This window comes from Aquarana catesbeiana, linkage group LG01 (genome assembly GCF_042186555.1).
Source record: "Aquarana catesbeiana isolate 2022-GZ linkage group LG01, ASM4218655v1, whole genome shotgun sequence".
Classification (NCBI taxonomy): Eukaryota; Metazoa; Chordata; class Amphibia; order Anura; family Ranidae; genus Aquarana; species Aquarana catesbeiana.
This window is the reverse complement of record NC_133324.1, coordinates 545905064-545921174: the sequence shown is the minus strand read 5'-3', so window position 1 is coordinate 545921174 and position 16111 is coordinate 545905064. Positions and strand designations below refer to the sequence as shown.

Below are 16111 nucleotides of genomic sequence, written 5' to 3'. Positions count from 1 at the left end.
CATTTTCTTTGGGGGGCTCGTTGTACCCTGGAGGACATAAGGAAAATGCCTCTCATGCAGCCGGCCTACTGCATTTGGATTGGGAAGGTGAGGTGGAGCACCGTCTGGAAACAGAAGGGCTCTGACGATCTCTTCCTGGAATTTAAGGAAGGTTCCAGTCCGTCCTGAAGCTCTGTATAGCACATGAGCATTCAGCAAAGCCAATTGAAATAAATAAACAGACACTTTTTTGTACCAGCGTTTGGCCTTACGGGCAATTAGGTACGGCGCCAACAACTGGTCGTTGAGGTCCACCCCCTCCCATATTAAGGTTATATTCGTGGACACAGAGGGGTTTCTCCGCAACACCAGTCGCCGTAGTAATTTGGGTCGTCGTGTCTGCATGAAGGGAGGTGAGAACGAAAACATTCTTCTTATCCCTCCACTTCATAGCGAGCAAATTATCATACTTCAAGCAGGCTCTCTCCCCCAGCCTAAGACGGGACTCTACAAGCCGCTGGGGAAAGCCCCGGCGATTAGGTCGCACGGTGCCACATGCTCCAATTTGATGATCAAAAAGGTGACTAAAAAGTGGCACGCTCGTATAATAATTGTCCACGTACAAGTGGTACCCCTTTCCGAATAAGGGTGACCCACACTATCTTGCCAGCGCTTCCTATGTAGTCAGGGCAGTTTGTCGGCTTTACGTGACTATCTTTGCCCTCGTAAACCATAAAACTACATGTATAGCCTGTGGCCCTGTCACAGAGCTTATACATCTTGACCCCGTATCTGGCACGCTTGCTGGGAAGGTACTGTTTGAAGGACAAGTGGCCAGAAAACTTAATCAGGGACTCATCAACGCAGACAACTTGATGGGGAGTAAACAAGTCTGCAAAACGTTGGTTGAAGTGGTTTACGAGGGGCCGAATTTTGTAGAGCCGATCGTATGCAGGGTCTCCACGAGGACGACAGAGTTCATTGTCGTTGAAGTGCATGAACCGCAAAATCTGCTCGTATCGTGCCCTGGTCATGGAAGCAGAGAACACGGGCATATGGTGAATTGGGTCAGTGGACCAATATGACCGCAACTCACTCTTTTTGGTTATGCCCATGTTCAGGGAAAGGCCCAGAAAGATCTTAAATTCGGAGACCGTAATTGGTCTCCAATCTCTGGCAAGGGAGGACTGGGGATTAGCGGCGATGTGTTGACCAGCGTATAAATTGCTTTGGTCCACAATAGATCTATAGAGATCTTCGGTGAAAAACAGTGAATAAAAATCCAGTGGCATAAAGTCAACTGTTTCCACCTGAATTCCGGGTTGGCCAGTGAAAGGGGGAAGTACGGGTGCTGCAGAAGTGGTGGGTACCCAATTCGGATTGGCGAATGCAGCAGGAAGGGCACGACGGGCCTGTGTTCGTCTTCTTGGTGGCAGCGGGACACTACTAGTGCTTGCCACCTCACCAGCTTGAACTGCACTTATGGGACTCGCCACGTCACCACGTGATACTGCAGTGCTGGATGTACGACCAGGGTGTACTAGGCCGCTGGTGCTTGCCAGTTCACCAGAAGGAATAGCGGCGCTAGTACTTCTCTGCTCCATACGAGGGACCTGCGGTTCTTGCACTTCAAGGACAGAAGAAGAAGTTAGGGGTCTGGTACGCCTGACCCTAGCAGGGACCACAACTCCGTCGTCAGAGCTATCTGTCATGGAGCCGCTGTCCTCTACAGGTTCGTATTCTGAGCCTGAACTTGACAGATGAGTGACTTCCCCTTCACTATCTGTCATGCTCAGAAACGTGTAGGCCTCTTCACTAGTGTACCTTCGATTTGCCATTTTGGGCTCTAAATTTAGGGGTACACTAGTGAGACTTACAGGCAAAAAAGCTCCTGACTGTCAGCGACTGATTCAAAGCGCTACCAAAAAACTGTTAGCGATCGCAGGGATCAGGCCTGACTCTGCGAACGCTGCAGTTATGTGTGCTTAGTGTTTTGTGACAGTTATCGATCGATACTGCACTTGGGTGGGCTGAGGGGCAAACCGCAGGTGCTAGCGGGTATCTGGGCTGATCCCGCTAACACTGCGTTTTTTTTGGGGGACCCTAAACTGCTGGGGAGTATAGATCTGATCGGATCAGATATCGATCCGTTCAGATACTATAGCACTAAGGGAGGTGTATGCTGCGTGCGTGGGTTTTAGCGGTACTGGCGCTAACCTGACGCTGCCTGGGGCGACGCAGACCTTATCTGATCCTAAAAACTTAACTTCTATCACCGCCGGGCAATTAGGGGGTTAAACCTTTATAAGGTAATAAACGGCGGGTGCCCTAAAACTGTAATAAACTACAAAAAACAAACCAACTAACCAGCGTTACCTGTAACAATTATATGGTGATCACTGGTGAAAGGGTTAACTAGGGGACAATCAAGGGGTTAAAACCTTTAGTAGGTAGTATATGGGGGTCCCTGTCGCTATAAAACACTGACAGCAAACCTATATACTTACCTCCCTAATTAGCGTCACCTGTGTCACTAATACAGCGATCAGAAAAACGATCGCTTAGTGACACTGGCGACGGGGGGTGATCACGGGGTTAAAACTTGGTTAGGGGGGTACCCTGAACCTAAAGGGGGGTACCCTAGACCTAAAGGGGGCTAACCTAACTGCCCTAACACTTGTAACTGACACAAACTGACACCAATGCAATAAATCAGGAAAAAAAAAAACCTGCTATTGTGTCAGAGTGACAGGGGGTGATCAGGGGGTGACTGGGGGGTGACAAGTGTGCCTGCGTGTTCTATTGTTAGTGTGGTGTTGGTGCACTTACTTGGATGTCTTCTCTCCTCTGCGCCGGGACGAAAAGACCGGCTCGAGGAGAGATGACATCACTTCCTCCGCTTCTGTTTACATTCACAGAAGCCGAGGAAGCTTGTCATTGGCCAGGAGCGATCGCGAGGGGGGAGCCACGAATGAGTGGCCTCCCCCTCACCTTTGATCGACCCTGACCTCGATCCGACCGCCGCTGGCACCGGGGGGGGGGGTCCGATCGGACCCCCCACCCGCGGGCAGGCAAGGACGTACCTGTAAGCCCTTTTGCCTGCCCGTGCCGCTCTGTCGACGTACATCGTCGTGCGGCGGTCGGCAAGGGGTTAAAGCTCCACTGTCTTTGACAGCTAAGTTCTCTGTGCTGTAACCACACACTCATCAGAAACATCAGCTACCCAAGCGATGCATATGTGCGGCACGTGGGCTTTCATGCCCACCTTTTTTGGCCACAGTTGTGCGCTCATGCATCACTGTACCCATATGAAATTCTTATTTTTTTTTTTTTCACACAAATATAGTTTTTTTTTTTTTTTTGGTGGTATTTAAACACCACTGGGTTGTGTTGTTATTGTTTTAATTTTTCTGCTAAAATGGATTAACGGACATTTTGCTATAACGCGGTTGGCAAGTGGTTAAACCAAAAATGTAATACATTGGTAAGCTGCAATCATTATGTGTGGTGGCTGCATCAGTTTTCTTTCCTTTGGCTCCCCCCCCCCCCTCTGTTTTCACCTGTTGATCTGGCCAGTGACACACACCTCCTGATTAGTGAGACACAACTCTGGAGGAATGAGAAGCAGAGGCACATTGGACTGCAGCATTGTCAGTCTGAGGTGGGGAGTGGTATTAAATGTATTAGAATATCTAGAACCACTAAAGCCTCATACACACGATCAGATTTTCGGACGACCGTTCGTCTGTTTTTTGTTGCATGCTAGTCTCATTTTGAAAGTGAAGAGGTTACTCGCCATACGAAAATTTTTGTACAACAGACAGAATACAACTTTGCATGTGATGTAATTGGTTTATATGTATTCTTTCCTTTCTGAGCATGCGTAGTCTTGCTCTTACGATTTTTTATTTTTAAAACCGTACTAATAATTTTACGAAAATTGCACATTGTGTTCACATATAATTTAAAATTGTATAGTCTGCACATCCAGCTTTTGTTGTGCGAAAAATCAGAATCGGCTGTCGAAAGCACCATACTAACGATCCAAAAATTGGCAGATCATTCGAATGAAATTTTACTTACGATTTTCGTATCGTGTGTACGGGGCTTTACAAATGGAAGACAGACTCCCAGCTCACACTGTAATAATCAGTAACCGCAAACGGTTCTTTTTTCCTTTTGAGGTAAAAGTTTTGCATGAATAAATAAAAGCTGATCAATGTAGTCACTACTGTCCATGTAAACTGATAAATTCTGCTGGACAGTTTGTGCTGTGATTGGCTGGATTAGCTGATTAAAATAGAAGAAAGAAAGCCTAAAAAAGGAAACCAATACATCCATCACATCTAAGAATTGGTAAGCTGCGATATAATATTTGCTTTTGGGTTTTAGCCCAGGTTCACACTGAGCTGCGGGAATGAAGCAGTGCAAATTCAGCTGAACTTGCATGATTTCACGCCTGCATGTCAGTCCCGATTTCAATGGCGATTTCACAGACATCTGTGGGGGTTTCTGTACAGATTTCAATGGAAATTGCAAAAAGTAGTACAAAAAATACTTTTTGAAATCGGTGCCGCGCCGCAAATACAGCGTCGCACCGATTAGGACGGTACCATTGCTGGCAATTGGCGCCTATTTGTCATGTCAAAATGCACCAATGTGAACCAGGGCTAATGCTGCTTTAATACCTTTTGTCCTTATAAGTATGACGACTTTTAGCACATGGGAATATATTAACATGCAAAAGGCTACTAGAAAATGGCATCAAGTTACACACAGAGTTATGGATGTGAGACTGGAAATTTTACTGAAGCATACTGTATATGGTGCAGTCCAAGTGGCCATGCTAACTTATCTGTGTCAGAGCAAACATCCTCCTTATTAGTAGCTTGCATCCAACACCATAGCACACAGCTGTGTGACAGAATTTAAAAATATAACTAAGGCTTCAGGCCGGGTTTACAGTGGTGCGACAGGACAGCCGTCGTACTTTGGATCCGACTTTTCCCTGCGACTTGAAGCCAACATACGCCCGACTTTCAATGAACAGGGATCCGACTTGGATCCCTGCCAATACCAGGCACTGTGTTTGGTATGAATCTTGAGGGGGAGCTCCACGCCAAATTTTAAAAAACTTGCATGGGTTCCCCCTCCAAGAGCATACCAGGCCCTTGGGTCTGCTATGGATTTTAGGGGGAACCCCCTACGGCGAAAAAACGGCGTAGGGGTCCCCCCAGGATCCAAACCAGACCCCTATCCGAGCACACCGGCCAGCCAGGAAAGGGGGTGGGGACGAGGGAGCGCCCCCCCCCCCCCCCCGAACCGTACCAGGCCGCATGCCCTCAACATGGGGGGTCGGTGCTTTGGGGCAGGGGGGCACCCTGCGGGCCCCCCCAACCCAAAGCAACTTGTCCCCATGTTGATGAGACCGGGGTCTGCGGGCGGGGGGCTTATCGGAATCCGGGAGCCCCCTTTAATAAGGCGCCCCCCCCCCCCCCATGTGAATGAGTATGGGGTACATCGTACCCATACACCTGGGGGAAAACAAGTGTCAATAAAAAAAAACACACTAGACAGGTTTTTAAAGTAATTTTTTAGGCAGCTCCGGGGGTCCCTTCCGCTCTCCGTATCTTCTGCCGGGCTCCTCTGCTGTCTTCTGCTCTTTTGCCCGCTCTGCTGCTAGTGGTGGCCTGGTCTTCTCCGTCGTCTTCTCCTCTTCAAATGTTGACACAACGCTCTCTCCTGCTGTAATGCCGCGTGTGCGGTACGCACCGACTTATATAGGTATGGGGCGTGGTCACTGGGTGATGTCACCCATCATGCCCCGGGCGTTGATGTCATAAGGGGTGGGGTCACCGGGTGACATCACCCAGTGACCACGCCCCATGCTTATATAAGTCATTGCACACGGCATTGCATCAGGAGAGAGCATCGTGTCAACATTGGAAGAAGACTACGGAGAAGACCGGGCCAACGCTAGCAAAGGAGAGAAGATGGCGGAGTAGCCCGGCAGAAGACACCGGAGAGCGGGAGAAGAGGCCGGAGAAGTCGGAAGAGACCCCACGTCTAATAAATTACTTTAAAAACCAGTCTAGTGTGTGTGTGTTTATATTGACACTTTTTTCCCCCAGGTGAATGGGTAGGGGTACGATGTACCCCATACTCATTCACATAGGGCGGGGGGGCCGGGATCTGGGGCCCCCTTATTAAAGGGGGCTCCCAGATTCCGATAAGCCCCCCGCCTGCAGACCCCGACAACCAACGGCCAGGGTTGTTGGGAAGAGGCCCTTGTCCTCATCAACATGGGGACAAGGTGCTTTGGGTTGGGGGGGCCGCAGTGCGCCCCCTGCCCCAAAGCAAAGCACCCCCCCCCCCATGTTGAGGGCATGCGGCCTGGTACGGTTCAGGAGGGGGGCGCTCGTCCGTCCCCATCCCCTTTACTGACAGGCCGGGCTGGGTGCTCGGATAAGGATCTGGTAAGAATTTTGGGGGAACTCCCCACGTCATTTTTTCAGCGCAGGGGGTTCCCCTTAAAATCCATATCAGACCGAAGTGCCTGGTATGCTCTTGGAGGGGGAACCCATGCCGGTTTTTTATTTAAAATTTGGTGTGGAGTTCTCCCTCAAGATCATCAGAGCACAAGTCGCATGCCAAAGTCGGCGATCCGACTTCAATGATGGTCAATGGGCTGAAGTAGGATCAAAATCGGACCAAAGTAGTACAGGTAGCATAAGACCGCTCCCATAGTGAAAAATATTGATTATCACACGTCATGTGACATAAGCTCCCAATGTCGGAGCATTTGTCGCAACAGTGTAAACCCAGCCTCAGGTACACTGCTGGTAAACGGACGTTTAGGCTGGGTTCACACTGGTAAGACTGCGGATCTGACTTTGCCCTGCAACTTGATGTCCGACATCCGTTCAACTTTAATGAACAGAGATCCGACTTTGAACCAGACAATGCCAGGCACTTTGTGTCTGGTGTGAATCTTTGGGGGAAACTCCACGCCAAATTTAAAAAAAGGGCGTGGGGTACCCCCCCCCCCAAAATTCATACCAGACCCTTATCCGGGCACGCAGCCCGGCAGGTCAGGAAAGGGGGTGGGGATGAGCGAGCCTCACCCCAAAGCACCCTGCCCCAATGTTGATGGGGACAAGGGCCTCTTCCTGACAACCCTGGCCGTTGGTTGTCGGGGTCTGCTGGGGCTTATCGGAATCTGGAAGGGGGACCCCCAGATCCCGGCCCCCACCCTGTGTGAATGAGTAGGGGTACCCCTACCCATTCACCAAAAAAAAAAAAAAAGTCAAAAATAAAACTCAGTACACAGGTTTTTTAAATTAATTTATTAAGGCAGTTCTTCCAATTTTCTTCTCCCCTCTCCGGCTCTTCTGCCTCCTCTGCTGATGTCTTCTGCCTCCTCTGCTGATGTCTTCTGCCTCTGCCGGGTCATCTCCGCTGTCTTCTCGCTCTTTTGCCGGGTCTTCTCCGCTGCCTTCTCCCTCTGATGTTGACTCAACCCTCTCTCCCTCTGTAATGCTAGGTGCACGGTGTGCCACTACTTATATTGGCATGGGCCCCGCCCCATGCCAATATAAGTAGTGGCACACTGCGCACCTAGCATTAGAGCGGGAGAGAGCGTCAAGTCAACATCGGAAGAAGAATGGAGGGAGAAGGCAGCGGGGATCCCCTTAACATCCATGCCAGACCGAAGGGCCTGGTATGGTCTTGGAGGAGGAACCCATGCAGTGTGGTTTTTTCTTTTTTTTGTTTTGTTTTTCTTTTTTTTGGCGTGGGATTCCCCTTCAAGGTCGTCAGAGCACAAGTCGCATGCCAAAGTTGGATCAGTTAAGACCGCGATCCGACTTCAGTGATATTCAGTGGGCTGAAGTAGGATCAAAGTCGGACCAAAGTAGTGCAGAGAGCATTTTCAAAGTCTGACCGACTTATGTCGGATTAGTTAAGACAGCTCTCGTAGGAAAACATTGATTTTTTTCACACATCATGCAACATGAGCTCCCAATGTTGGAGCGTTTGTCGTACAAGTGTGAACCCAGCCTTAGGAGCAGTCGGGTGTTTTTTTTCAGCTGCCCCTGAACTCTCCTCTGTTATCTTATCAGTACATGTACACGGGGTCGTTTTTAGTAGTTTCTAGGCAGTTGAGTTTAGAAGCATTTTTTTGAAAAGCAAAAAAATGCGTTCAGGACGGATGTTCAGAGGCATTTGAAACGCCAAATGCTTGTAAACTCGGTAACTCGCATTTAGCCACATTTCATTTACAGGCGTTTTTTATTTTTGACTGGGGAGAAGAGGCAGCAAAATGGACGTTTTTAAACGTCGGTTACTATCTGTCACGTTAAATCATTCAAGAGAGGTTTCTAAAACGTCCTGTGTACATTAAGCGTAAAGGCACAACATTTTTATTTTTTTTAGTTTTTGATGGAGTGGAGAGGGATTAGAACCCATGCCAGTTGTTGTTGCTGTCTGTGCCCCTGTTAAGGAGATTCACCCTCTCTATTTGTCCGGTTTACTATTATTGAAAGTGAAAGTAAAAGAAAATCTCAAATTTTGGGTTGTCCCCAGAAAGGTAATACAGTAGAGGGAAAATATTTCAATGGGGGCAATAGTTTTGATGACCTGTGGGTCCCCAAGGGACTCCCTTAATTTGCAAGGATTTCCTATCATTACCTGTTTGGCTATGGGACAGGAAGTGAAGAGAAATCTCCTAAAAAAAAAAAAAAAAAAAAAAAAAAAAAAAAAGGGACACAGACGGCTAAAAAAAAATCTGACCAAAAAAATGTTTTTTGCCTATAGTTCTATTTCAACTTGTATAACTAGTGTATAAATAGTGTCTAGAACAGCCATTCTCAACCAGGAATCCTCCAGAGGTTTCTAGGGGTTGCCCGAGCTGTGGCTGATTGACCTCCCATTTGATGGTGCTTTCATACAGTGAATCCGGAGAGTGTTCACAGCGCTTCACCGTTTCCACATTTTGTTATGTTATACCCCATTTTAAAATGGTTTAAATTTATTTTTTTCCTTTAAAAATTTACAAACAATACCCCATAATGACAACATGAAAGAAGTTTGTTTGAAATCTTTGCAAATTTATTAAAGATAAAAAAATTCACATGTACATAAGTATTCACAGTCTTTGCCATGACACTCAAATTTGAGCTCAGGTGCATCCTGTTTCCACTGATCATCCTTGAGATATTTCTTCAACTTGACTGGAAACCACCTGTGGTAAATTCAGGTGATTGGACATGATTTGGAAAGGCACACACCTGTCTGAAAACGGTCCCATAGTTAACAGTGCATGTCGGAGCACAAACCAAGCCATGAAGTCCAAGGAATTGGACCTCTGAGACAGGGTTGTATCGGCACAGATCTGGGGAAGGGTACAAAAACTTTTTTTTGTTTAATTTGCAAAAATTTCAAACAAACGTCTTTCATGTCATTATGGAGTATTTGTAGAATTTTGAGGAAAATAATGAATTTTAATCCATTTTTTGAATAAGGCTGTAACATACAAAATGTGGAAAAAGTGAAGCACTGAAAAATTTCAGGGTGCACTGTACTTCTGAGATCAACAGCACTTGGCAGAGCCATCGGCATGAACCCAATGATCTTTTAGTCAACTGTAAGGGTGGCAATCATCACACTAGCTACCAATGTAAAGGGCATTTTCCCACTGACTCTCAATGAATTTTTTTTTAACCTGGATTGCCCGAGACCTGAAAATTTTAAGGGTTTTTCTGGAAAAGAAATGTTGAGAGAGGCTGATACAGAATAAAACAAAAAAAATACAATCAGTAGAACTGGGCATTGAAAGAGAGCTGAGAATGGTTAAAATGACAGTTGGGAACAGGGGAAAGAGTGAATTGGAGTAGTGAAGTAGTTTAGCGCTAGAGTGCAGATATAGCTAATGTCAATTCATAGTGGAATTTTCGAGGAAAAATTATTTAAGGAATAAAATTGCTTGTAAGACCCCTTCTTCTAATTTTTTTAGTAAATTGTTGATTGTGGCACACGTAAAAATAGTTTGCTATCTTTGATCCAAATGCAACAAAAGTTTTAAAGCAGACCTTCTGTTTCTTGTTAAATTTTATCTATTATTACCCCCCCCCCCTTTCAGAGCAGTAGTAATTAGATCGCTTTCTGGTCATATGACAGTGCTTGGGCTTAGCAATTGGCTTCTAGATCGTATCATTGTCATGAGTTCCTCAATACCCAGAAGTGTGTATAAAAAAAAAAAAAATAGGGGTTACTTTTGTAGACTGTCGCTGGATCCTGCATGGCCAAGGTGACAATGTATCTTTAAAACTAAGTGGGTGCTGTTTTTACTTGAATGTATACCATGGGGATTTTCATTTATGGGTTGCCATACAAGGATGGCATTTACATACAGTCTTATGTACTTATGGACATTGTTTGCATATGCCTCACAAGGAGCATTGCCTAAGGTCTAATGTACACGGGACGCGGGCCTCTTCTGAATGATTTTTTTTTTTTGACAGCTTGAAACCGGCGTTTAAAAACGCCCATTTAGTCGCGTTTTGCTGCGTTCGCATCTAGGAGCGTTCATTTAGGATAACATCATAAGACCCTCCCAAAGCACAAAAAACAGTATTATTTAACTATTTCAGCCATTCTGTGAGACCAGAGTGAGTAGCAGTAGTGTACTTGTATCTACCTCAATTTCGCTTTTACTATGGATCCCATAATATGATCATATGTAAGGAAATGCTCCTGACGTTGGTGTTGATGAGGCTGGAAAGACGTCAGAAATTGCGTGCAAGGGCCAGAGTTTGTCGCTACTGGACTCATCCATTGATTGCGCAGCGCATGTCTGTAGTATATTTTTCCAACATGTATGTGCAGCAAAGCTAGTGGTGTATTGGATTGGATAATGGGCTCATTAGGGGTGTATATATATGGTCTATGAAATATTTCAAGCAATTACAAGTTTTTAAAATCTTTTTTTAGTGGTTTTTCATAATTTGCTATCATTTTTAAGTTTTGTAATGTAAAAAAAATTGGGCAACTTTTTAAAAACGCTTCTAAACTAAAACGCGGCTAAACGCCGGTACCGCGTTTAGCCACGTTTTGGCGCCCGAAGCGTCGGAAACTTTGGCGTCTGAACTAATTTTTTTGCCTTCAAAGAAGAGCCTCAACGCAACTGCCTAAAAACGACATTAAACGAACCTGTGAACATTGGATGAGTTCAGTGGCAGCTGAAAAAAGCATCCAACTGCCTCTGAACGTCTGTTTACCAGCAGCAGTGTACATGAGGCCTAAAGATGTCTCACTTGTTACTTCTTTCTGACCAAATGAAGCAGGCTCTTTATTGTCTAAGCTGGGTGAAATGCTTTTTTTGTCAGTTGCATGATTTGTTGGACTGTTTTTGTTATTCCATATCTGTTGATTTTTTTTTAAACAATTGACACACCATGTACCACATTTTTAACTTTCACTGCTTTTGCTAGCGTTCTTTGTTTTTAGGGCACACAACAGCAAAAAGATTTCTCAGGCAGTTTGTAAAGAGGTTTCTAAAGCTGAGCTCCACCCAAAAGGGGAAGTTCTGCTTTTAGGCCTTCTCCTCTTCACCTCCCACTTCTGTTTGGAGCGCCTAGGCGATCCATGCAGAAGTCTTCCTCCCTCTTTCCTGCAGTCATCTGGTACACGTCACAGGTCCCAGAAGTCTGTGGGACCATTCACAATGGGCAGTGGGCACCCGGCTGTGAATCTGCAGGGTTTCCACAGTTGAGATGCTGAAGACAGAAGACGAAGGGAAGGGACGGCTTGGGTGAGTATATCTCTGGATCCTGGGACTGGTGAGTGTCTGTTTTAGTCAGCAGCTACAGATTTTGTAGCTGCTGACTTTTAATAAACGCACAAATGACTTAAGCTCCTCTTAAGACCCCTTTTACACTGAAACGCTTTTCACGCTAAAAAATAGCGCCTGAGAAGCTCACAAAAACCTATTTCGATTAAAATCAATGAATGTTTTCACACTAGGGCAGTGTGCTGGCAGGGCAGAGAAAAAACACCCCTCTTCATTGAAATGAATGGAAAGCTCTTCAAAAGCGCTCAGTGTTTTACTGGCAGTTTAGAAGCGCCTCATTGTGAAAGGGGCCTAAGGTACTGGAAAAACCCAGTAAGGCTACTTTCACACTGAGGCGCTGTACAGGCGCTACAGCGCTAAAAATAGCACCTGTAAAGTGCCTCTCCTCTCTCTGCAGTGTGAAAGCCTGAGTGCTTTCACACTGGAGCGGTGCGCTTGCAGGACGGTAAAAAGTCCTGCAAGCAGCATCTTTTGCAGCGCTGTAGGAGCGGTGTATACACACCACTCCTGCCCATTGAAATCAATGGGGCAGCGGCGCTTTGCGGGTGAATAGTGCCGCTAAAACGACTGTAAAGCGCCGCTAAAAAGAGCGGCACTTTACCGCTGACGCCCGCCCCAGTGTGAAAGTAGCCTAATAGTCTTGAATTTATATATTTATTATATCATGTAATTGGACAAGAGATTATGTTGCTGCTGTATTTGTTAAAGCAGTTCTTCTGTGTTTTAAGTATGATGATTTGTTTATACTACTTTTTATTTGAGTTATGACACTGATTAAAGTCCAACTCTACCTTCCTTTATCGTACATCCTGGGACACAGAGCCTTAAGTAATTACTTAAAGGGTTATAGGCTACTTTAGGTGTTGACACTGGTAAACCCAATCAAGGAAGTTCACTCCCTATATAACCCCTCCTTCTTCCAGGAGCACATCAGTTTTTTCGCCAGTGTCTAAGGTGTTGGTCACGAGTTAAGATGTGCTCTGAGGAGCTTCACTGGAGGGATCCATGCTGGATTTAAATAGCCTCCATAAAAACCAGATCTATCCAAAGTGCCATTGAGGCCTAAAGGGATGGTACCTGGGGCCTCGTATCCGAAGCACAAGGTTTTGCCTGTAACGTCTCTTTGTAGGGCTGGACCCCAGGGCTTAGGTCTTGTTACATTACCTAAACTTCCTGATGGGGTGCTCTTTACAGGTCTAAGGCAGTTCGAACTCCGTTTTAGGGACCCAGTCCTTGAAGCCTGCCGTGATGGGTGAAGGTTGGATTGTCTGTTAATTCAGCAAATCCTACGGCGAGGATAAGGTAAGGGAAGAAACTTGGGTATTAAAAACATCTATGTATTTCTTCCATTAGGGAAAAAATGTTGTCATGCCTTAATTCTCCACTAGAGGGAGTCTATGCACCTACCTTACTCTGTTGTCTTCACTGTAAGCTCAGTCCGTGTCTGGTTGCAGCAGCGTGTGGAGGGAGACTCTTTAAGGTAAAAGAAAGCTGCAAAAATGTTTTCTCCCCCTGAAGGGACCAGAGGGTTAGGGGGACAGCAGCGCAGTACCCCCCTTACATTACCCCCCGCCACGGGGGGGGGGGGGGGGGTCGGGGGTCGGGGGGTGCGGGGGGTCCCTCTAATTGTTTTTACTGTGGCTGATTTCATTGTTTTGTGCCTGCTTCTGGATGTGTCACTGCTCTACCCCCCCCCCCCCCCCCCGTTGCGTTGGTGGACCCGAAAACGCAGTGCACAAGCGCGGGAACACTTCAAAAGTAAAAAGGGGGCAGAATTTTTTCTTGGAGGGGGCTGGGCCTAGGCGCAATGCCGTGAACATCCATGGGGTCTCATTTCTATGCTGTCATCCTCGCCTGAATTACCAGTTATGTCAAGCCAGGGTGGGCCATTGGAACAAATTGATGGTGCAACTGCTTCTAACATCTCAGCCCCTGTGTACGTGACTGAAGATGTCCTTTCCTCCTCCCCTGCAGGGTCTGGTAAAAGATAGCGGCTTTAATCGCATCCTCCATTCAGATGGATAGGAAGCGTGCTAGATCCCCCTCCCCCACTTCAGAACCTTTGCAGGGGGAACAGTGGGCACAGGATGAGGTGTTGCCCTCAGTCGATCAGGAGGAAAAACAAACCGATGATTCCTCTGCGGAGGAAACAACGGTAGATGAGCCTTTTTCAGCCTTTCAAATCTGAGAAATTGCTGATACAATCTCGAAGCCCCGGTTCACACAGGGGCGGCACGACTTGCAGGTCGCCTCGACATCCACGGTGACTTGCAAAACGACTTCTGTATAGAAGCCTATGCAAGTTGCCTCAAGTCGCCCCAAAAGAAGTACAGGAACCTTTTTCTAAGTCGGAGCGACTTGCGTCGCTCCTATTAGAACCTTTCCATTGTACAGAACGGGAGGCGACTTGTCAGGCGGCTAGGTCGCCTAACAAGTCGCCCCTGTGTGAACCGGCACTTACCGAGATGGTTCGTTCTACTTTCATACTACCTTTAACGGAGTCTCCTGAAAGTTCGGTTCCTTTTTAACCCTCTCAACCTTTGCATGCATTTCCTGCACATGCATTACTAGAACAGCTTATTTTTGCTGAATGGGATCACCCGGATAATCACTTTCTCCCTTCTAAGAAAATTGCAATTCTCTATCCCCTGGAGGAGAAATTCTCCAAAAGATGGAAAATACCAGCAGTTGACGCTGCGATTTCCAATGTGAATAAGGGCCTAACTTGTCCAGTAGACAATGCACAGATGCTTAAGGGATCCAACAGATAAGGAGTTGGAATCCCTGTTAAGATCTACTTTTTCCATGGCAGGTGCCATTACTCAGTCTGCAGTCGCTGCAATAAGCGTCTGTCAATCCCTAAAGGACCAATTTAAACAGGCCCTTAGAGAGCTTCCTGCACAACATGCTCGGGATTTGGCTGAACTACCAAGAGAATTATGCTTTGCCATAGATGCTATTAAAGATTCTAGTCACCAGGTGTCCCACCTTACGCTTATGCATATGTGTAGAATCTCGTGGTTAAAAAATTTTGGTCAGCTGAAGCACCATGTAAAGACCTCCTAACTGGGGCTTCCTTTTCATGGGGAGCGACTATTTGGAGAAAACTTGGACAAATATATCCAAATAATTTCTAATGGGAAAAGTACTCTTTTGCTAGTCAAAAGAAAGTATAAACGCCCTTCATTTCCCTATATAAAAGAAGGAAGAATTGCGCTAGGTGCTAAAAATAAAATTTCTCTGAATCGAAAACCGTGAAGGAGGTCCTGCAGCTACGTACTATAACCCCAATATGAGGGCACATAGATAAAGAAAAAATAAAAAACAGTACAGCGCTGGACTAGTTGCAAAGTGAATGGATGTGTAGTTAAGTGCATATAAAAATTAATAATGATATAAGGGTATATATAAAGAATACCACACTAAAAAAATATAATAAAATGTGAAATAATATCAACAATAATAAAAGGTAATGAAGAATCAACACTTATTACACATAAATATTCCAAAAGTGCCAAAAAAAGAGTTCAAGTGGAAAAAGAATTCAAAAAATAGTCCACAAATCCAAAGGTGATAATATATAAAGGTGAAACAGATCCAAACCTGATGTTTCAACTTATTAGTGCTGCCCGTCACCAAGTGAGAAACAGGATGGAGGCTTGCCAGAAAGCCTGCGACCACCCTTACTCAGGGGGGGTCAGTACAGGCTTAGTAGATTACCAGAAGAATCGCGGTAGGATACTAGTTGATGGCCCTCAAGTCTCCTTTCTCCTTTCCGGGTGTCTCCTATGTGGCAGTCGGGAACGCTCAAGAGAGCATGAGTCCCCCGAAAATTTTTATTTTTTTTTAAAAGTCAGCAGCTGCAAGTACTACAGCTGCTGACTTTTAAAATAAGGACACTCGCCTGTCCCGGGGTCCAGCAATGTCGGCACCCGAAACTGAACCGTCCCTCGGTCCTCTGGTGCTGCTGCCGCCATTCTCAGTGAGGGAATCGGGAAGTGAAGCGTTGCGGCTTCACTTCCCGGTTCCCTACTGCACGAGTCGCGCTGCGCGTTCTCAATGGTCCCCGCTATCTCCTGGGACCTGTGTGTTTCCCAGGAGACAGCGGGGTGTGCCGGAGGGGGCGTGACTCCCGCGGGAGTCTATTCCCGGAAGTGGGTGCTGATACCTGTATTATACAGGTATCTGCACCCCCTTCCCCCCTGAAAGGTGCCAACTGTGGCACCGGAGGGGGGGAGGAATCTGATGAGCGGAAGTTCCACTTTTGGGTGGAAACCCGCTTTA

The 16111-nt window shown here is 46.3% G+C and overlaps 1 protein-coding gene across 2 annotated transcripts in view; it reads left to right on the top strand.

The window, feature by feature from the left end:
* FZR1 (fizzy and cell division cycle 20 related 1) overlaps positions 1 to 16111 on the top strand; it is a 116293-nt gene that overhangs the window by 10271 nt on the left and 89911 nt on the right. The gene's annotated exons all lie outside the window — the stretch shown is intronic.